The sequence below is a fragment of the Prionailurus viverrinus genome, chromosome B2 (genome assembly GCF_022837055.1).
Source record: "Prionailurus viverrinus isolate Anna chromosome B2, UM_Priviv_1.0, whole genome shotgun sequence".
In the NCBI taxonomy this organism is placed as follows: domain Eukaryota; kingdom Metazoa; phylum Chordata; class Mammalia; order Carnivora; family Felidae; genus Prionailurus; species Prionailurus viverrinus.
Genome location: NC_062565.1, coordinates 106941527 through 106963522, shown reverse-complemented (window position 1 = coordinate 106963522; position 21996 = coordinate 106941527). Strand labels below are relative to the sequence as shown.

Sequence of the window (21996 nt, the reverse complement as noted above, 5' to 3'; positions counted from 1 at the left end):
GCTGTTATTAAAAAGAAAGAAAGAGAGGGAAGAGAAGAGGAGTAAAATAGAAAAGCAAAAAAGATAAGGAAAAGAAAAATAAAATTATTCAGCAGGTAAGAAAAAAGTTCAACCATTTCGTCTACAAACTGAGTGCACCGGGGATAATTTATATATTAAAAATTAGTCAAGCTTAATTACTTACTTATTTTTTTCCATGTATAAAGTAAAGATTTTTTTCTTTTAAATATAACATGATAATAAAGTTTTCTTCCTGGATCCCAGGGAATCATTTCGTATTCTCCCTTAAGATGTGTACTCTCACTTTTATCGACTTAAAGGATAAGTTTTTAATCATTAGCTTGGAAAGTAAGAACCTTTGTCATCTTCCTCCAGAGAATCAGCATGGTGTCATAAAAAGAAAACATGTCTGGAAAATGGATCCTGCTCTGCCACTAGTCGCTGAGACTCATTTTGTTCATCTATAAAATGGGGATAATAATACATACCTCACAGGGCTATCATAAAAACTAAATGAGATTGTTCATGTAACTGTCTCTCTACTACAGTATCTGGCTCATGGTAAATGCTCAGAATACTAGCTCTTAGTACCTTTTGGTACATTTTAGAAGTATCATACTCTTATTGACTACTTAAATCTGTAAGATTGCATTATGATACATTTAGAAAACACTAGAGAAACTATTGCTAGCATGCATCTCAGATTTATTTTCACAAGTTCTAACTAACACTTTTACTCCCAAATTTTGAAAATTTAAAGGATTCTTGAACTTTAGAAATTGGGGAAGGAAAACAAAAAAGAAATGAGGAATATCAAAGAGTCTTACGTGACATGACTATCAAGAAATTAACAGATCTGATTTTTAATAGGCATTTTGACTTGACCTTCTCACACTTGCTAACATCTTGGAGAACAGAAAAGCGATGATGATATTTTTAGGCTGACTGTGTTACTGTTTTTTTTTCTTTATGCATTTTTTAATGACTTTGACATTTTTCATTACAAAATGCTTTTAACCTTGCAATTTTAATTATGTTAGTGAAGGCTGACACCAAATGGCAAACATTTAACTTTAAAACCTACTGAATGAATAAAAACAAAGAAAGTACACAAGTAGACTGGTGACTCACTTTCTTTTAAAATAAAGACTCATGTCAAATTCCATTATTTTGTCACATATTTACCAAATTTGTATGCATGCACTAGAGTGAATTTGAAGTAGAGCAAATTGGGAAAATTAGATTCCACTAAGTGCTGAACTTCTCTGCACACAATTAAAACCTGCTTGAAAAATGTATAATCAACTGAGATCATCAATTATGCTTTTACTTGGAAGAATGTGCAGGGAACTCAGGATAAAAAGGTAGGGAAGCCAGGCCTCATTTTAGAAGACAAATATATCTGGCTTTTGCTTTCAATCATAAAAGGATTCTCTGAGCAGAAGCTAGCTGACATTTTTCTTCATCATTCATTGCATTAAAGATGACTCCAATTGCCCCTTTAAAATGATCTGACATAAAGTCTCAGTACCTATGACAGACTGCCTTGAGAAACAACTCAAAATTATACCACGATCCAATTTTTGCATCATGAACTAGACAAAATTTACTCTAGAGGAAAAAGTTTTCTGTAAGAATCAAAATTGGATATTTACCATAATTATTACAATGACTGAAAAGAAAATCAACCTGTTGAAATTTCTACTGTTAGGAATGATTTCTTTTTAATTTTTTTTGATGTTTATTTATTTGTGAGAGAGACAGAGACAGAATGTGAGTGGGTTAGGGGCAGAGAGAGAGGGAGACACAGAATCCGAAGCAGGCTCCAGGCTCTGAGCTGTCAGCACCATAGCCCGACGCGGGGCTGGAACTCAAGAGCTGTGAGATCATGGCCTGAGCCGAAGTCAGAGGCTCAACTGACTGAGCCACCCAGGCGCCCCTAGGAATGTTTCTAACAGAAAAACAAAATCTATTATTGTCACTTTCACTTCAGGGTTACAGGGAAAGGCAATTAGAAGGAAGGGATGTTTTATTTATTTTTTTTAACGTTTATTTATTTTTGAGACAGACAGAGACAGAGCATGAACGGGGGAGGGGCAGAGAGAGAGGGAGATACAGAAACGGAAGCAGGCTCCAGGCTCCCAACCATCAGCCCAGGGCCCGACGCGGGGCTCGGACTCACGGACCGGACCGTGAGATCGTGACCTGAGCTGAAGTCGGACGCTTAACCGACTGAGCCACCCAGGTGCCCCAGGAAGGGATGTTTTAAAGTGGGAAATCCCAAAAGATTCTCAGCTGCCTTTAAGATGGAAAAGACCAGAAAGGTGTATGGGAGAGAGAGCTCCTGAGACAGGGCAATCTAAGGAGGCTTTTTATTTTTATTATTTTTTCAAATGTTCATTTATTTCTGTTGAGAGAGAGAGAGAGAGAGCAAGCAGGAGAGGGGCAGAGAAAGAGGGAGACAGAGAATCCCAAGTAGGCTCTGCACTGTCAGCACAGAGTTCCACACGGGGCTCAAACTCAGGAACCCTGAGATCATGACCTGAGCTGATCAGAGATCGAAATTAAGAGTTGGACACTTAACCAACTGAACCATCCAGGTGCCCTCAGAGGAGGATTTTTAAAGACCGAGTGGAGAATGAGGGCTGGTAAAGAAAAAAACAAAACTAAATTGATGAATTTGTTAAAAGACAGCTCGGGTTGCTTCCTGAGGTACAAAATGTTCCAACTCTTTAAAAGCTACTAAGACTGAGCATTGTGGTAAAAACATCAGGCCAAACAAAAATATCAGGCGGGTTACAAACCAAAGGTGTCATAGAGAGTTTTACTCTGAATATGAGCGTTCTCATTAAATTCGCATTCTATGTAAAAGAGACGAACAGTACAAGTGGAGCCACTGCCGAAACTACGACTGAGGACCAATGTCTAGACCTCAAGTTGTGGGGACCTACTGACACTTTCTTTAAGAAGGAAGAAAAAAGTAATGAAGGGTTGCTTTAGGAAACATAAATTGTACGCTCATCATTCTACTTGAGCAAATTTGTGAAATAATCTGTTAACATAACAAGGTGTTTTGATAGACCCAGTTTGATGCGACGCCATCTCCACAGTGAGAAGGGCTGAAGCCCAGTGCCTTCTTAAGTTTCCCCAGGGCCTCAGTCCAGTGTGCCTTGTTATAGCCACCCTTTCACAAGGTGGACTGTGGGGCAAAGCAGTCACTTACTAGTCACCAATGGAAACCACTTACAAACCACCTTTCCTTCCTTTTCTTTTATGTCAAGACTTGGGTAAATCCAAGTAATTTCAGAGGTTTGACACATTTCATCTAGCTCACCTGCTTACCTATTAAGGGCTTCCATGATGTTTCCAAACTGTCCAAAAACACAGAGGGCATCCAGGGAGTACGTGGCAAAGTACCAAAAAAGAGAACATTAAGATTTTGTCTTTCAAATTGAAAAAAGAAGAAAGGCCTCATTCAATGTTTTAAAGTTTCACCAAAGGGGCACCTGGGTGGCTCAGTCAGTTGAGCGTCTGACTTCAGCTCAGGACATGATCTCGTGGTTCATGAGTTAGAGCCCCACGTTGGGCTCACTGCTGTCAGCACAGAGCCTGTTTCAGATCCTCTGCCCTCTGCCCCTTCTCTCAAAAATAAAATATTCAAAAAAAAAAAAAAAAACCTCCACCAAAGCGGAAATTAATAAAACTTCAAGAGCTGAAAAATCAACACTCCACTCTAACTCTAACAGTATTTTTTGCTAAAGGTATATCTTCTATCTACCAGCCCCCTCCATTGTACGTAAGTTGTTGGAACTATCTAATGCTCAGTGCAGTGACATAGTCTGGTGACTGAGAACAATGCTAAGGCATCATGACAGTTTTAGCACATTGGTAAACCAAGGCAAATATTTATTTGAATATTTAGCATTTGGCTTTATTAGTGATCATTGTTACTATTAGGTAACAGTTATCGTTTACTAAACGTCAAATGTTGGGCTAAGTGCTTTCCATGTATTAATCTCACCTTCTACTTGTGAATACTTCAGCTATAAGCAATTTGAGATCAAGAGAACATAGAGAAAAGACACTTGATATCCATCTTTGTTTCTTGAATCACAGAAGTATCTAGCCTTGGAGGGTTTCTGCTGTGTTAAGCTGATCATGGCCACCAACAATGTAAAGACAGTCCTATGGCTCTCCTTCTGGAAAATGAACTATTAAGTCAGCGTCCTTCCATAGTGCTTATGTAGTACTCATGTGATAATAGTCCCCTTCAGATTGTGTTACTGAGACCAACTGCATCCCAGTGTGGCATATCTATTCCTTAACAACAACCACAAAACAATTTCCAGACATGTTAGTATTTTGAAATATCCTTAAAGAACAGAGTTTCAAACTCTGTCCTTGGTTTTCTTGGCACTCTGAAGTTTTGTATGCTTATTTTTCCAGCTTTATTGAGGTATTATTGACAAGGAAAAATTACAAATAGTTAGGTTGTCCAATGTGATTCCTTAAAGGGGTACACTGTGATGATTTACATACATAAATGTTGTGAAATGATTACCACAATCAAGTTAATTAACAGATCCATCACCTCACACAGTTACCACTTTTTGGTGTGTGTGGTGAGAACACTTAAGATCTATTCTCTTAGATCTTCTCTTAGATCGTGAATTTCAAGTATATAGTACAGTATTAACAATGATCACCATGCTCTACTTTAGATCCCCAGAATTGATTCATCTTGTAACTGAAAGTTACTGCTCTTTGACTGTTCATCTCCTCTACCCTCCAGCCCTGGGCAACCTCTGTTGTACTCTCAGGTTCTATGGGTTCAACTTTCTCAGATCAAAGGGCAAAATAATTTTACCTTTTTATGGCTTCATAATATTCTGTTGTGTATAAACACACACAACACATCTTCTTTAACCATCCACCCACTGAAGGGACACTTAGGTTGTGACCATATTGTGGCTACTGTGAATAATTGGAATTAAGAAAGGAAAAAGGCCTCATTCAAAGGCCTCAATGAACATGAGAATGCAGATACCTCATCAAGATACTTATTTTATTTCCTTTGGATATATAAACCCAGAAGTGGGATTGCTGAATCATGTGGTAGCTCTGTTTTTCATTTTTTGAGAAATCTTCACACTCCGTTACATTCCCATCAATGGTGTACAAGGGTTCCCTTTTCTTCACATCCTTGATGACAGTTGCTACTTCTTGTCTTTTTGATGACAGACATCCTAATAGGTGTGAGGCTACATCTCATTGTGCTTTTGATATGCATTTCCCTGGTGATTAGTCATGTCAAGCACCTTTCCATACACCTTTTGGCCATCTGTATGTTTACTTTGAAAAAATACCTATTCAGGTCCTTTGCTCATTTAAAAAAAGATCACATATTTTTACTATTGAGTTGTAGGAGTGCACTATATATTTTGGATATATGGTTTGCAAATATTTCCTCCTATTTTGTAGATTGCCTTTTCATTTTGTTGTTTGCTTTGCTACACAGAAACTGTTTAGTTTGATGCAATCCCACTTGTTTATTTTTGCTTTTGTCACCTATGCTTTCGAATTGACAACTTAAAGTTTTAATAGTGACCGTGAAGGTGATTTGAATAGAATCTGAATATCATTTCTTTTCCTGTATTGATCCATTTGTGTGTGTGTGTGTGTGTGTGTGTGTGTGTGTGTGTGTGTCTGTCTGATGGGAAACACATGAAGGGCCAAAAGATACCTTTTTATGGAAGTACAGGTAAACTGATACCTGAAGTCCCTGTCTCACCAGCAAACACTGCAAATTCAAGTGAGTTGTACGTGGTAAGCATAATAACGTACATGTTTTGTTTCCCTTAGTGCTCCTGAGGACCAATTAGTTTATGCATGAAGTGGATTATTTTGAATAGAATACTGCAGGACCAAATAATTCCATTGCATTTTTAAAGTAAAAATAGAAAATAAAATGAATCAAGGTACAGCATGTAATATGATGTATGCATTCTGCTGAATTTAATTGAGTTCTAATTAAATTCCTTGGAGCAAGATAAATTAGATTATTTTTCAAGCACATTTTAGAACTTCATCTAATGAAGTTTTATGAGTGAAAAAGGCAGAATGGGTTTTGTTCGATGACTTGGTTGCTGATATCTTCTCTTGGAGTGAATAAGAGGTCAGACAGACCTTGGGTCATTTCTTCCTTGAGTGAGACAGGTATTACATTAACTTCAGAAAGACTGGCTAAAATGAACCTAAGATTTTCTTTACATTGATACAAAAATAATTTATTAAGACATTTAGTTATGTGGCTTTCCCTTTGTATTTTTTTTCTTTCAGGCTTTGAGTTCTAGAGCATCAGAAGAGTTTTTATTAAGAAGAAAAACAGAAGACTAAAACAAATATTCCTTTTGTTTCTGATTCCGTGGAGAGGATTACGTTAGGGGTAGGAAAGTCAGGTATCAGCTAGAGGGAGGAGGGCACAGAAGTATCAGCTTGAGGGAAGATTTCTCAAGACTAGGGCAGGTTCTACAAGTGAGAGAGATAGAGACCCAACCCCTCATGCCACTCTAGGGAGGAGAAGATTGCAGACATCAAGGTGGAATGCTTTAGTAGATCACTTAGGTAAGCTGTACACCAGGAACCAGGGCTCCTAGCTTGTATGCATTTCTGTGCCCAAGGATGGCATAAAACCCATAAAGCTTCTGGACTCCAAGGGACAGTAGAGGTTTGAAAAATATGTATACTGGTAGTCCAGTGTGTTTTGATATGCATAAGACCCCGAGTCATTTATTTGGTCCAAAAGGAATGGGTGGGGCTAGAAGAAGTGGCATGGAAGGGTCTGGGGTAAATTGGGAGTGGGGAAAGGGACCCCCTCCCCAAATGGCTGCGAATTACCTCTGAGTCCAAGCCAAGACAACATGAAAGCAGATTTAAGTTGTTTTGTGAAAATTTGGAACAGAAGGTATCTCTTCCACTCTTGAAAAAGTTCACTTCCATTTTGTTAGCTAAGAAGTCATTCATCAGTAAAGCATCTTGCTTCCCCTCAAATCTCCTCTTTTCCCACTCCTTTGGAAAATGCTTGGAATTTTTTTACAGCAAAGATTATAGTTTCTTTGACTTTGGGGGAGGGTGGGGAGTGAGGTCTGAAGGGACGGGGTATGGGCAAAAAAGAAAGGCTTATAAAGTTAAAGGGCACTGACGTGGTGAAGGATAAATGAAATAGACAAGATATCACATGTAACAATATCTAGAAAAATAGAGCTACTCATATGACAATTGCTAATTTTTCTACGACAATGACATATAAAATCAAAGGGAACTAGGTTAAGAAACTGCCAAGGTTACCCAGCTATGAATGAATTGATAGTACCTAGTCCACATTCCAGTTCCACAGCCAATCTGAGGAAGGGTGAGAAATGAGGCCCTTTGAAGAGCAGAATATGACGGCTGCTGTGATACATATTTCATAAAATGTTTTCTTATGAAGTGTTCTCTTCTGCGCATTCCCAGCGCTGCCTGAGATATATCTGTGAGAGACATTAAGAGGCCCCAGTTATCTCACTAACTCACCCTTTCATGTTTGGCATATAAACTTTTGGTTCAGTTGATAACCCCAGAATACATCAGCAAGCATCTTCCCATTCATATTTATGGAAATATTCATTGCAAGTATATGTCTGGAGGTGGAGCAAGACTCCCGAACTGCTTTGGGAACTTTTAAGAACAAAAAGGGAGAGGTGGGAGCGGATGGGTTAATGAGGAAGAAACGAGGCTCCACCGTCTACTAGTATAAAAATTCCTTCAGGATATAAATACTGTGATTCAAGTCTAATAAAATTAGAAACTAAAAGAAAAAAATGTTTTATTCCCACCAAGGCATGCATGTTAGTACAGAGACCAAAAAATTCCAAATAAAGGCTCTTAAAAAAACCAGAAGGTACTTTTTAATCAGTTATGTTAAACGTTTCAGCACTATGGGGACAATTCTATGTCTACATCCTCAAAGATGGAGCAGATACAGGGAGAACAGTGTGTGTAATGTGTTAATTAACTATAGACTGCAGGCAAGGCAATGGTAGGGAAACATCTGAATTCTTTACAATTATTCTAAGGTAAATGTAGACCATTGCTAACACCAAGAGAACTATTTTAAAAAATGCTAATTAATAGTACAGCATGGCCAGCTAAGGGCAGGCAATGAGAAAAGATATTGCATACTCACTGTGGAGCATAATGGGGAAAGCACTCTAAGACAGTCTTTTGGGGTGCCTGGGTGGCTCAGTCAGGTAAGCAACTGACTCTTGGTCTCAGCTCAGGTCATGATCTCACGGTTCATGAGTTCGAGCCCCATGTTGACACCACACTGGCAGTGCAGTACCTGCTTTGGATTCTCTCTCTTTCTCTGTCCCTCCCCCATTCACTCTCTTCCTCTCTCTCTCTCTCTCTCTCTCTCTCTCTCCACCCCCCTCTCCCTCTCTCAGAATAAATGAAGAAACATTAAAAAAAAAGACAGACTGTCTTCCCATGGTAGTGCTTGTTTGTCAATACCAACCCCCAAAGTCACATGATGTCAATAACCTAAAAGTTTCTGATCCTCTGTGTCCTAGTCTTTCCTAAAGCCCATTGCATGGAGTGAGAACCCAGGCAACACAGTTTTTTTTACAGGATCTCTGGCAGAAGTAAATATCTGACTTCTGGGCCTATGGGGAAGATGTGATTGAAGGTCCTCCCATCCCCCAATTGTGTGAAACAGGTGGTCAACACCTGGTGCTCTTTTCCCTCTGCAGAAATGTTTCGAGCAGAATTGGTGAGGGAACTCTGTTGGAGTTAATATGAATTTTGTACAGTGTATTTAGTTGTAGTGAGTGTCAGAAATCACCCAAATATGCTGTTCAAGCTCCAACCCCCTTTCACTCCCACAGACAGCAGAGGTCTTCAGAATGTTTAGAAACCAGCAGGTGTTAAATCTGTGTGCATGCAGAGACAGATGCTTAAACCCAACTGGACTGTGGAGCAAGTGGGGGGTTCAGTGGGCCTACAGAAAATGAAGGGCCTGGGCAGGGACCTACACAACAATGGGCACAATGGCGGGTAACCTCCACCCCCATGCTTCCAAAGGTAGCGATTTCACAATGCTTCAATCTTTCCCTTTATTTTAGATGCATCTTTTTGTTAAACAACATAAATAATGTTTCTGCTGTAGAGACATAATATAGAGTTCAAGTGGCACTGAAAGTTTTTGAATGACATTTTAGAGAGAATGCTATGATTGACAAAGAATTTATAACCTGAAGAATAATTCTGAAGGACAAGAGGGTTATGGATTTCTTAATTTATTAGCATGTTAGTTATTAAGAGCCATATTTGAATTTTGACTATTGTTGAGTTTTTTTTTAATTTTTTTAACGTTTATTTATTTTTGAGACAGAGAGAGACAGAGCATGAACAGGGGAGGGGCAGAGAGAGAGGGAGACACAGAATCTGAAACAGGCTCCAGGCTCTGAGCTGTCAGCACAGAGCCCGACGCGGGGCTCGAACTCACGGACCGTGAGATCATGACCTGAGCCGAAGTCGGACGCTTAACCGACCAAGCCACCCAGGCGCCCTGACTATTGTTGAGTTTTAATGATTCTTTGGTACACTTGGGTACCAAGTAGGCTTATACACTAAAGATGAAGGTGTGTGTCAGGAAGCTTTCAAAATGCCTAGTGTGGTCCATAGCTATTCCAGAAATACACATCATAATAAAGAGGGGGATCGTTTACTCATAAGCCCACAGAGAGGTGATGTTCTTGTTCTTAATCTCTACCTAACTGACCTTCTTCATCTACTGATTTAGCCTTTGTATAACCCCTGTTAAGAAGAAGGCTTTCCAGTTTTGTCCTTCACTTTGGCAGACAGAACAGAAAGTCAATATTCAAATTTTAATCCCTGGTTTGACAATATGAAAGATAAAACTCAAAAAAGAAAAAGGAGGAGGAGGAGGAGGAGGAGGAGGAAGGGGAGCAGGAGGAGGAAGAAGAGAAGGAAGAAGAAGAGTTAGAGGAACCAAGAGGTTCCAAGAGGACCCAGAGGAACCAAGAGGAACCAAGAGGTAGAGGAACAAGATCCTGATGTTCAAACTTCCTCTGCTTTATGGAGGGAAGTGACTAGCAGGTCTCTAAAATCATATAGTTCACTTGTTAAACTCTACCCAGGTGTCAAGGGATCTTCTTTCACCAGTCATTAGATTTTTCTAGTCCCTCGCTCCACACCCCAGGAGAGGTCTGCTTCACAGTGTCACACAATGAAAGCAGAGACAAACAAAGAGTGGATGTTGCTGCCACATCAGGTCACCTCTGTCTAGGTCTCCGCCTTATATTCACCTTGGGATTCTATTTATTAAACTCTGCCTCATGCATGGCATCATTCTGGGACTTGGCACTATTTACTGAACCACTTTCATCAACTACCTGCCACTGTGAGCAGCTCTTTTGTGGACCATCATATTTCTACTGGCTCTCGGGCCCCCAGAATGCTGAATCAGAGCTGGAGGCAGTCAACACCATTTCTAACTCCCTGTCTCCAACTGGACTTGACAGGTGATAAAGCAAACATCCCAAAGGCAGAGAAGACACCTTCATAGTAAGTAATGAGATCACAGACTATAGGATGCAACCCAACTGCTTTCTTCTCTGAAGAGAGACCTTGACCTTGTCTAACACTGTGTTTTTCTCTAAGGATCAGCACTCACCTTAAGCATTACACTTCTGAATACAGTATCAGGGCCAGTCCTGCACAGGCACTATTTTCTTTTTCTGGTGATGCTGTAATCTATTCCTTTTACCAATATATCTTTATTAACTTCCGATTTCATAAGGATCTGAACTTTCAAAATTGGGTTGTGGTTCATCTTCCAGAAAGGAGGTAGATAGATGGAAACACTTACATGAAGATTGTGTTGATGGTCTCAGAGACATTAGGGGAGAAAGATAACAAGATGCAAGGAAAGGATGGGCCTGAATTAATCCAGAAGTCTCAGAAAAAAAAAAACACCACAAAACAGAACAGAACAGAACAAAACAAGAAAGCTCACTGTGGACAGAAAGGCCAATGCTTCCAAAAAGCAGAGCACTAAATCATTCAAGCTGACTATGCCATGCAGCCACTGGGCATCTAGTGAGTGCTACAAGTGTTACAAGGCTCTAGGTACAGAGACTGTGACAAGGGAGGTCGAAGCAGATGTATAAGGTTACCTCTAGAAGTTAAGCAGTCCATCACGAAATTGAAAAATCCATTAATTTTCATATTTAAAAAGTCTATAAGCAACAAGAATAACAATAAAATAGTGTCCTGGATCTCTGCATCACAAGAAGGAAAAGAGAAAAAAAAATCACAACTATTTTTCCTTGAGAATTAGAGTCTGTTTTCTGTAAATTTAACTCCAAAATGGAAATCAAGAGAAAATGTTCTTCCCTCTGGTAATTCTGCACATTGAAATATTTCTTTGCAGTGAAAATTGGCCTATTTTATTCTATTAATATGATTAACCTTTCTATAAACTAGTTCTAGGTGGAAATTCATTTTTTTTTCTAGCCAGAAATGTTGCCATTTATGCATCTAAAAACTAGTTTTAGTGGAAATAAATGACATATTTTTTAGAACCTAAAAATAGTTCTGCTAAAAATTCTGAAAAAAAAAGAAAAGAAAAGAAAAAAACCTAAATCAAGGCAACAGTGTTCTGCTCACTCACAGCACTAGAAATGTGTGCTTTTGCAGCTAGGTTTCATTCTTTATTCTTCTTTTTCATTCATCTCTTTTTTCTTGCCACCAGCAAGGTCCTGCCTGAAAACTCTATGGACCAGATCCTTCTCTTGAAACCAGGGGCAAATCACAGATTATTAATTCTAGGAGAGCATCATTTCAAGTGTAATGCAAAGATCTCTTATTCAGATAAATCACATAACTCCTGGATCTGCCTTTTCCAGAGATTCAGATCCGTTCCAGTTATATTTCTTACCCAGATGCAACAGCCAGGGAAGGATATGGAGTTATATGTCAACCTCTTTCTTCCTTCCACTGGAAGAACCACATTCAAGAACCTCCACTGGAAGAACGCCATAGCCCCTTCTTGGCCCTTTTTTTCTATCTCCATGCCCTCCTCTGGAAGGAGTATGGGCTCCTGTGCTATCTTCACCACTTAAAAAAATCCTGATAGCTTTACGGATAGTGCAAGGAGATGGTGAGGTAATATCTCACCTCGTCTGCATTTCAGAAGATGGTAAAGGTAGTGGGGCAAAACTCGGTTAAAAAAAATGGTGATAATAGTGGGACTAGATAATTTAATGGAAGATATATTTGAGGACAGAACCTTCTAGTTACTGCCCAAATCACACCCTATGGGCAAATATCTTGGGGAGACTAAGAAGACGTGTCACAAATAAAAGAATAAATGGTCTCTACTCAATCATTCTTCACTGAGAAAAATACGTCATTTTGGAATTTCAGTTCTTATCATGTAGTGACAATAATAAAACTCATCATTATAATTAACATTTATTAAGCACTTCCTGTATGCCAGCCACTCTAAGGCTTTATATGGATTAATCCTACAACAACCCCATGACCTAAGTCTTTTCATTATCTCCATTTGACAGATGACAAAACAGAGGCGCAACATGGTTAAGTAACTTGCCCATGATCGCACAGCTAGCAAGTGATAGAAATGTAATTCATGCTCAACCTAATTCCACTGTCTGAATTCTCAACCACAAACTATATGGCCATTGCCAGACAACCACTATCTGTGTTATACACCACACACATGTACACAAACACATGTTATACTGCTTTATTTTCATCACTACTTTCATTCTTCCTCATTTTCTTTTTCGTATCTTTTCCCCCCACTAAGTCTTCACTGTTATAATTTTTACATCACTCCAATCCAAAAGCTATGAAATGATGTGATATGGCCTGGGCAGGCCGGGGAAGAAGAAACGAGGTGTGATCCTTTCTTAAAGACCTGGACCTATCTGCTTGAGTTTCTTGAAATAACAATTCTTGGGGGTGCCTGGGTGGCTCAGTCAGTTAAGCATCTGACTTTGGCTAAGGTCATGATCTCACAGTTTGTGAGTTCGAGACCTGTGTCGGGCTCTGTGCTGACAGCTCAGAGCCAGGAGCCTGTGTCCGATTCTGTGTGTGTCTCTCTCTCTGCCCCTCCCCTACTTGCATTCTGTCTTTCTCTCTCTCTTTCTCTCTCGCTCTCTCTCTTAAAAAAAAATTTACAAAGATTAAAAAAAAAAGAAGACAACTTGTGAAAAGTAAGGTTCATCCTTTGAGTTATTTACTAAATCTATATATCCATTTCTTGAGGTCCTTACAAAACAGTAGTATAAAGCATGGATTATATATCTGACACTCAGGGAGTTTACAGAGTTCTCTTAACAAAAGACTTAATCATATTTATATGGTGTTCCTTATTTCTAGAAAAGTTCAAGAAAAAAACCAAACATTTATCTTTTAGCAAGAAGAGGAAATAATTCATGAGTAGGGTGACAAACATTACTTAAATCAGTATATATTGATATATTTACTTATGTGTATTGTGTAAATATTATAATATAGCATATAATAGTATAACAATATAATGTAATAGAAAATAATATAATAAATATAATATAGGGTAAATTTACCTGTCTTTGAATGCCAGATGTAAAATTTAGAGTTACTAAATCAGTATGCAAAACTTCCTTCAACTTATTAAAGTAGAAAAGGTGAGAACACCCATGTTTAAAAGATGGGGCACATCTCCTGCATTATTACTGACAGCAGTATCTATAAGATACAAAAATATTCATATTCTTTGACACTTCCAGTAATCTCCTATCTGAGAATTTATTATAAGGAAGTCATCCAAAAGATGGAAAAACTAGACTTGCATCATGATTATTATTCATAATGACAAAAACTTGGAAATGACCTAAATGTTATTATAACTTAATGGTTCATTAAGTTACAGTGCATCAACTTGAGTGAATAGTAGGCAGCAATTTCCTATCATTGCCAAAAGATAGAGATATGAAATGCTTAAAATATAATGCCAAGTGAAAAACACTATAATAAAAATTGCTTCTGTGCTTTGACCATAATTGCATAAAATTACTTTATGCATATTGACGGGTTTTTTCCTTTTGTTTTCTTTCAGTGTATGTTACAACTTGGATAGATCCATAAAAAAATTCTTTTGAATCAATTCTCCTTTATTAAGTTAATCACTGAGTAACTTGAAATTGCAGGAAATATTTTTTTTAAGTTTACTTATTTAGAGAGAGAAGCAGTGCGAGTGGGGGAGGGGCAGAGAGAGAGGGAGACAGAGAGAATCCCAAGCAGGCTGCAGGCTCTGAGCTGTCAGCACAGAGCCCGGCGTGGGGCTCCAACTCACGAACCATGAGATCATGACCCCAGCTGAAATCAAGAGTCGGGCACTTAACCGACTGAGCTACCCTGGTGCCCCACAGGAAATAACATTCTTGATTAAAAAAAAAATTGTGTGTCTTTGGGGAAGGTGTAGTATTGGAACAACCAGTATATATACTGACTCTTCCCAACCTTGGACTTAAGCAAGACAGTGACATTTCCCATTCGTGGTGTGAGGACAATGTTTGCTACTTTTCCATGCCACATATTTTATGAAGATTAATCAGAAGGTTGTAAAGTTATCTGAAGTAACTGCCTGAAAAAATTCCTAGCTATAGAAGACATAAAATATTTATAAAATCTTAACATACTTTTCCCTTTCCTTTATTGGCTTTGGTTCTGTTACTTCTCCTTAAATGATTTATGATATCTAAGCCCTTTATTGTAATCTATCTCAAATCCCTTCTGACTGTAGTGCAGTATAAACAGGTAAGAGATAATCATAGTGCTTCATGCATAACAAGTAGAGGCCATTCTCTGCACACAAAAATGCAGATAAAATTGGGGGGAAAAAGTTGCTGCCTTAAGCTTAGTGTATGTTTTTCCACATTTCTGAACATTTGGCATCGTGTAATATGATTGGCCAAGTGCTGTGTATTTCGGGTAATCTACCCAAAACACTCACACCTTGTTAAATCACAGCTCCTTTAGAAAGACAGAGCATTTCTATAGTAAACCAAACTCTCCTGGTTTCTGAGAAGGAAACCATCTTTATTTTGCATATGAAGAAACTGAAGCACACATACCCTAAGAAGTCTGTCTAGAGTAATAACAGGAACCAAAATTTATTGCAATCATACTAGGTAACAGACATCTCATAGCACTTTACCAGTACTAAGTGATTTAATCTTCACAACCTCCCACTGAGAAACAGGCTGCTGTCCAATTCCAGGTTACAGATGAGGAAACTGTCAAAGAAAGGTTACTACTCTGCCCCAGGCTTCAAACTAAGAAAAAAATATCTCAAATTTCTTGTAACACAAGGCTTCAAACGTTTTAGAATTACAAAGTGCTTTGTAAATAAACTATAGTACACGTAGGGGGATGGAGAGTTTGTAAGGTTAATGGCGATACATCTGAGGCAACAGGCAACCTAGCAAAAAGAAAAATGTTTGAAACTTACCAATGTGCTTACATTCAGTGCAGAAATTCCTAAAACATCAAAAGGCTTTTCCATCTATTAAATTCTGTCCCAAAATACAGAGTATAGGGGTGCCTGGGTGGCTCAGTCGGTTAAGCGCCTGACTTCGGCTCAGGTCATGATCTCATGGTTTGTGAGTTCGAGCCCTGCGTCGGGCTCTGTGCTGACAGCTCGGAGCCTGGAGCTTGCTTCAGATTCTGTGTCTCTCCTTCTCTTGGCCCCTCCCCTATTCATGCTCTGTGTCTCTCTGTCTCTCAATAATAAATAAACGTTAAAAATTTAAAAAAAAAACACAGAGTATAGGATCCTATGTTTACATCATATGTAAATTATCTCTTAAATATGTGATGTCCTTTGGCATCACTGACTTAGTATTCATCATATTTACCATCTAAATTAAGGTAGGGACTTTTATTTCATATCCCCGATTCTTTGCCATCTCTCACATTCCAGGCCAAATGCATTTGCAATAAGTCCTGTTGATATGATTTCCAACACATCTATAAAATCCATCCCTTCTTCCTACCACCACTGCCTACCTCGTAGTCCAAGCCACCATCCCCTGTCCTCTAGACTTCCGTGCTGCCGCTGTGCTCCCTGCTCCCATAATTGCCAACCCTCTTCAGTCTACCCTTGATAAATCAGCTAAGAGAACCTTTGGAAATGCAAATCACAGCACTTAACAACTTGGGTTTAAAAAGCCTTTGATGCTCGGCTGCCTCCTTCTTTCTCACTCCACTCCACTCTCTGCTCCTAGACAATTCCTTCTGCACCTGCGCCTTCTTGCCTTCCTCTTATTTCCACTGCTCTGTTGCTCTCCCCTCAGTCTATGTACACCAGCCTGACCAGCACCTCCTTAGGGAAGCCACCTCTTATCTCTCCACCTAATTTAAGACATGGCTATTCATTCTCTTCACCGCTCCCACTGACTTCCTCTAAAGCACGAATCACAATCCACAATTATTTGATTCATTCATTTGCTAATTTAACATGTATCTTCCCAGTTAGACTGTCAGCTCCATGAAGGAAGGGCTGGGCATCTCCTGTGTACTGTTGGAGTTTGCCTGCCCAGCACCTTGCTTCTCACATGGGGGACTCTTAATAAATAGTAGATGAATGGATCATTAACAATTTTGTGAAATATAAGAAAGGGAGCAATGAATGTGTTGAGTAGCACTGCTTAATTATTTATTTCCATGAAACACCCCAAGCTAACCACTGACATTCCAGGAAAAAAAAAAAAGTAGTCTAATGAAGCACTTATTATGCAGCAGCTCTTTTCTAAATGTTTTACATGGATTAATTCATCTAATCCTAACAAGACTCTTGGGAGAGGCTATTTGTATCCTTCTTCTACAGGTGAGACATCAAGTCCAGAAAAGTCAGTAGTCGCTTTTAGTGAGGGGAGCTTCGGGGCTGTCATCTTTGAAGCCTTAACCACTAACTATTCTGCCCTTCGTGGTAAAACTCCAATTGTATGTAGTCTGAATTTATTTTCCTAAATTTTCTGATCCAGTATAATTTCTAAGTCAGTCTTTCCACAGCCAAATGCTAGCAGAAATGTCGAATGCCCTAGGAATTAAGCCAAACAAGTGGGCAAAAAGAATAGAGATTATCCATGGGCAGTAGTCCAAAAGCCGCTCCACGCCATGGACCTGCCAATCCTCCTCCACCACTGGTGTGGCTGGCTGAAAGCGGATGTAATGATATTAATGAGGTCACATATTAAATATGCCTCTTTTCCAAAATCTCACCAAAATCACAGATGTCCTGTGGCTTGGCTTGCTCCATCGCTGGTGCATTGACAAACCCCTCATCTTAGAAACATTAAAAACAGCAGAACGAGTTTGAGGTTCTAGTTATGAGGCTGTCCACCCACTGGGTATCTGGAAAAGTTCTCATATTTTACGAATGCTAATAAAAGGGAGTAACTCTGGGGGCACTGGGTGGCCCAGTAGGTTGAGCGTCTGACTCTTGATTTCTGCTCAGGTCATGATCTCATCATTAGTGGGATGAAGCCCCACATCAGGTTCCACGCTGACATCACAGAGCCTGCTTGGGATTCTCTCTCTCTCTCTCTCTCTCTCTCTCTCTCTCTCTTTCTCTCTCCCTCTCTGCCCTTCCCCCCTCTACTCATGTGCATGCTTTCTCTCTCTCAAAAAATAAATAAATAAACTTGAAAATGTATTTAAAAGGGAGGAACTCTGGAGGAACAGGTTATGAGGCTTAACTTGTACTGCTCAAGTTAAGTTCACCAGAACTCAGGATATGCTCACAAATAAACAAAATCAATCAGAGTCTACTTCTTGCTCCACCCCAAAGCTCAAGGTCAAAATCTGCTCATTTTTACCTTTCAGAAAAATGACAATGAATAACTATAAATCTTACGTAAATATACTACATCTAGAGTAAGTATGTGACAAAAGCAGAAATTCATTTTTTAAAGTGTTTCAATTATACACATATATGCACACATACACACACACACACACACACACACACACACACACACACACACATATATACATATATATGTCAACTTTTCCCAAATAACAGTTTAAAGTTAAGACAGCACAGAGGGAGAGTGACACGTTACTCCCTATAACAATAGATTTTAGCTAGTAGTTTTAAATTAGGAACCAGAAATAAAACCTGAGTGCTGAATTCTGAGAACACCATTTTCTTCTTTTTCTGTAAATAAATGTGTTCTGAATTACTGTCTCAGCACACACACATGCATACCTGCAAGCACCTATATATCCATCTGTATATCCAAAGACACATAAATTTGTGCAAATTATTGCTTATTCAGTCAAGATTCTGGGATATGGGAATAAATATGAGAAGCTGAGCTGCATGGTATCCTGTTCCAGCATTTCTTTTGTCCACGGTTCCTGGTTGATCAAGTTTTGATTCATTCATCCTGCTGTCATCTATTTTGCACATCGTGAGGAATAATGAGTTGTAGAAAAATTAGGTCAGATGCCTTAAAGAGTAGTATTTATTAATTGTAACTGTCAGTCATTTTTATAGTTTAGGTTTTTACTGATACCTTGAGAATATATGGAATTTCTTGATGAGTTCCTGAGACTAGATTTGATTACATGCACTTACTTGGGTCCTACCCAAGAGGAGGGGAGCAAAGGGTGTAAATACATGAGGCTTTCATTAGGTTTAGAACTTTCAAGTGGTCATGACAGGTGACAGGTCAGGACACATGCCACCCAAAGAAGGACAAGTCAGCCTGGGCCAGGACTCAGTAACAACATAAGACCTGAAACCTCAGCCAGGAGGAAGCCAGTGGAGGGTTCTGTCCTTCCTTCCAGTGTGAGTACAGGTTGTTAACATTTTACTTCTCTCCTCTCTAGGGAGAGATTGGGATGGTAGGTCCAATACCAGCGGGGACTCTTGGACTCTCAGCTTGGAGACTGCAGTTCAGAAAAAGAGAATGATTACCCCATTTAAAAGTAAAGGCTTCCAGAACTGCCATTTTGACCCAGGGTTTCCAAAAACTCTCACTACAAGAGTAAAAGTGGACTTTGGTTCAAGCAAATTGTTGCAGAGAATGGTGGGATGTCTTGACAATGATAGGCACTCACTGCAGTCTACAATATGTCAATTCAGAAATGTTTCTATTTTAAGCCTGGGAGTCTTACTCTTTTCAGGAAAGACCAGGGGGTTCAGAGATCCACTGAGTCCAAAACTGGCACTTTCAAAGCATTAACAAGGAGAACGGGGAAGCACAGAAGGGCATCACCTCTTAAAGTGCACATAGGCAATTTCTTTCCTTGTCATTTACCTCATCTGTTTGTTTAGAACCCATCTCCATAGTAAACTGTAGAAAAAAATCTGTTATTTGGTACTGAATTTCTAAACATGGCCTTATAACACCAACCAAATATTTTACCTTTGATTATCAGTTCTACCTAAAAATAGTCAAGTGTTGGGAGTAAAAGCAAAGTGTAAACTTTGGGTTAAATTTGCCTATTAATTCAGGCAAAAGTGAAATTGTTTTACTTTATATCTTCTGGGTAATTGCTTCAACTTTCCACTTTAATTGAACCTGGAGACACGGCCAGAGAAGTGTTTCTCTCAGGATTTTATCTTCAGTTTGTAGATAGGTATTTATTACACAACATAAATGGGACATAAAGCAAGCTTTTAAAAAAAGGCCTTTTGAGAATAAATCCTAATCAAACTACCAATTACCCATCATCTCATCACTGAAAGTGAAAGATGATCTTTTTTCTAGCCATTAGATGAGTTTGCTGCTGCCAGCTCGCTATCTAATTTCCTCTCTTCTGTTGAGGTCTTTTTCTAACTTCCTGCTTTTAGCCCATAGCCTAGACTCCTACTAGTTGATAAATGTTCCAAAATTCTCAATGCTCTTCCCCCAATGCCCTATTCATTTCTGAGCCTCTGTTAAGTGTTGGGTATTTTATTTTAAAGCCAGCTCTTAATTATTTGGATGCCAATTAGCCAGGGTCTGGAATTAACTTGACTCTGCTCTCTGTTCCTTTTCTGCTCCCTGCCTTTTGGCCACAGCACAGCTTGTTAGTTCCTTCATGAGGGAATGAGGTGCAGGAGTAGGGTAGGGATAAAAGCCTGGAGACTCAAATAAGTTCATTTTGTTATTTGTTGGCAGCTCTGGTTAAAAGTTTGGCAAGGCAGTGTATTAAAAGCACACAATAATAGTAAACTTTCTTTATCATGTGTATCTCATTTATTCAAGCTCTCCCCGATTCCCATTGCTGGTGTTAAACTGGAAGCTGCCAGAATTGTACTTGGTACCTTATATTATGGCAGGAAAAAATTTAAGTTTCTGACTTGGCAAAAGCTTGTTTAATGAGCAGCTTTGCCTGGTACAGAATCCTTTCAGATCAGCAAGCACAGGGCAATCAGCCATTGGAAATTCAAGCTACCACACTGTCAAAAGCTCAGGACAGCCAAGCTGCAATGGTTTTAGCTAACAATGGCATTTATGTTTTTGTTGCATTTCAATTTTTTTCTTAATAAAGTGAAAGAAGAGAAATGAAGGAATTGAGGTAAAGACACTCTTGTATTGCATATACAAAAATGCCATGCTGAAGCCTCCAACTACAATAAATTATTACATCATTATTTCATATCAGTTGAGATACAAAAATAAAATATCACTGGGTCTTGAACTGCATTGTAAAAATAAACTAGAGTCATTTCATCAGCTTCCCATTTTGAGGGTAATTTCAGTTTTTTGAGAAAATGTAACTTTGAAATGGGGAAATTTCTTACAGGCTTTGATGCTAACATTTGATTCTGAAAGGCTAGGACAGCTATTCAAATAGTATATGAAGAACTTATTATGAAATCCCCAATTGCACTGTTATTAAATCATCTAGTAATTTTTATTTTATTGGTTTCTTAAATATTTGGGAATTATATTTTCTTTTACATATACTATAGTGTCACAATGTGTCTGGGGGTGTTCTCCCCAACTGAGAAAGACAAAAGAGAAAACACATGAGAGATCATATAAAAGATAAATTTAGATAAGAAGAAGAAATTCATAACTTTGAGGGGAATGTTAAGCATCAGAATGCATCTCTAAGGGAATGGTAGGGCTGTCTTTGAAGACAAAATAATTTCTCATTTACACGGATAACTTAAATGTGATTCTATGAGATGAGAGGGTGGTTGGTTGAAATGATCCTTACGGAAGTGGTTTATTTGTACATTGCAGAAAACTATAGCCAGATATCACTGGATTCAAATCTTTGTTCTGCAACTGACTAGTGCTGTCACCTTGAGCAATACACAGAACATTCACAGGTTTCAATTTTCTCAACTTTAAAATGAGAAGCAAACCATAAGAGACTCTTAAATACAGAGAACAAACAGGATTGCTGGAGGGGAGGTGGGGGGATGGGCTAAATGGGTGATGGGCATGAAGGAAAGTACTTGTTGGGATGAGCACTGGGTGTTATAAGTAAGTGACGAATCACTAAATTCTATTCCTGAAATCATTATTACACTATATGTTAACTAACCTGAATTTAAATAAAATTAAAAAATAAAACATTAAAAAATAAAAAATAAAACAATTTGAAATACTTAAGAAAAAGTAAAATGATGATCATGAAAATGTACAACTATTTTGTGAAGGTTAAACTGGGTCCATATAAACAAATCCTTACCAAGGTAACTGTATCATAATATGTTTTCAGAGGTAATAGTTATTTTTATTAAAGTCCCTATCAACTTTCTGAAAATAGAGTAGTGCCACAGATTCTGATTTATACCTCTGAAGAGCAACTCTTGAATGCCTAATAAAATAAAGCAGTGAACATCTCCACACTAATGCTTATGATGATAAGCCAGAAAATAGACACAAGAAACAGCTACTGAAGCAAATCAAA

At 38.6% G+C, this 21996-nt stretch overlaps 1 protein-coding gene across 1 annotated transcript in view; it reads right to left on the bottom strand.

Moving 5' to 3' along the window:
* The window catches only part of SLC35F1 (solute carrier family 35 member F1), a 408951-nt gene that overhangs the window by 171041 nt on the left and 215914 nt on the right, over positions 1 to 21996 (bottom strand). The window lies entirely within an intron of this gene.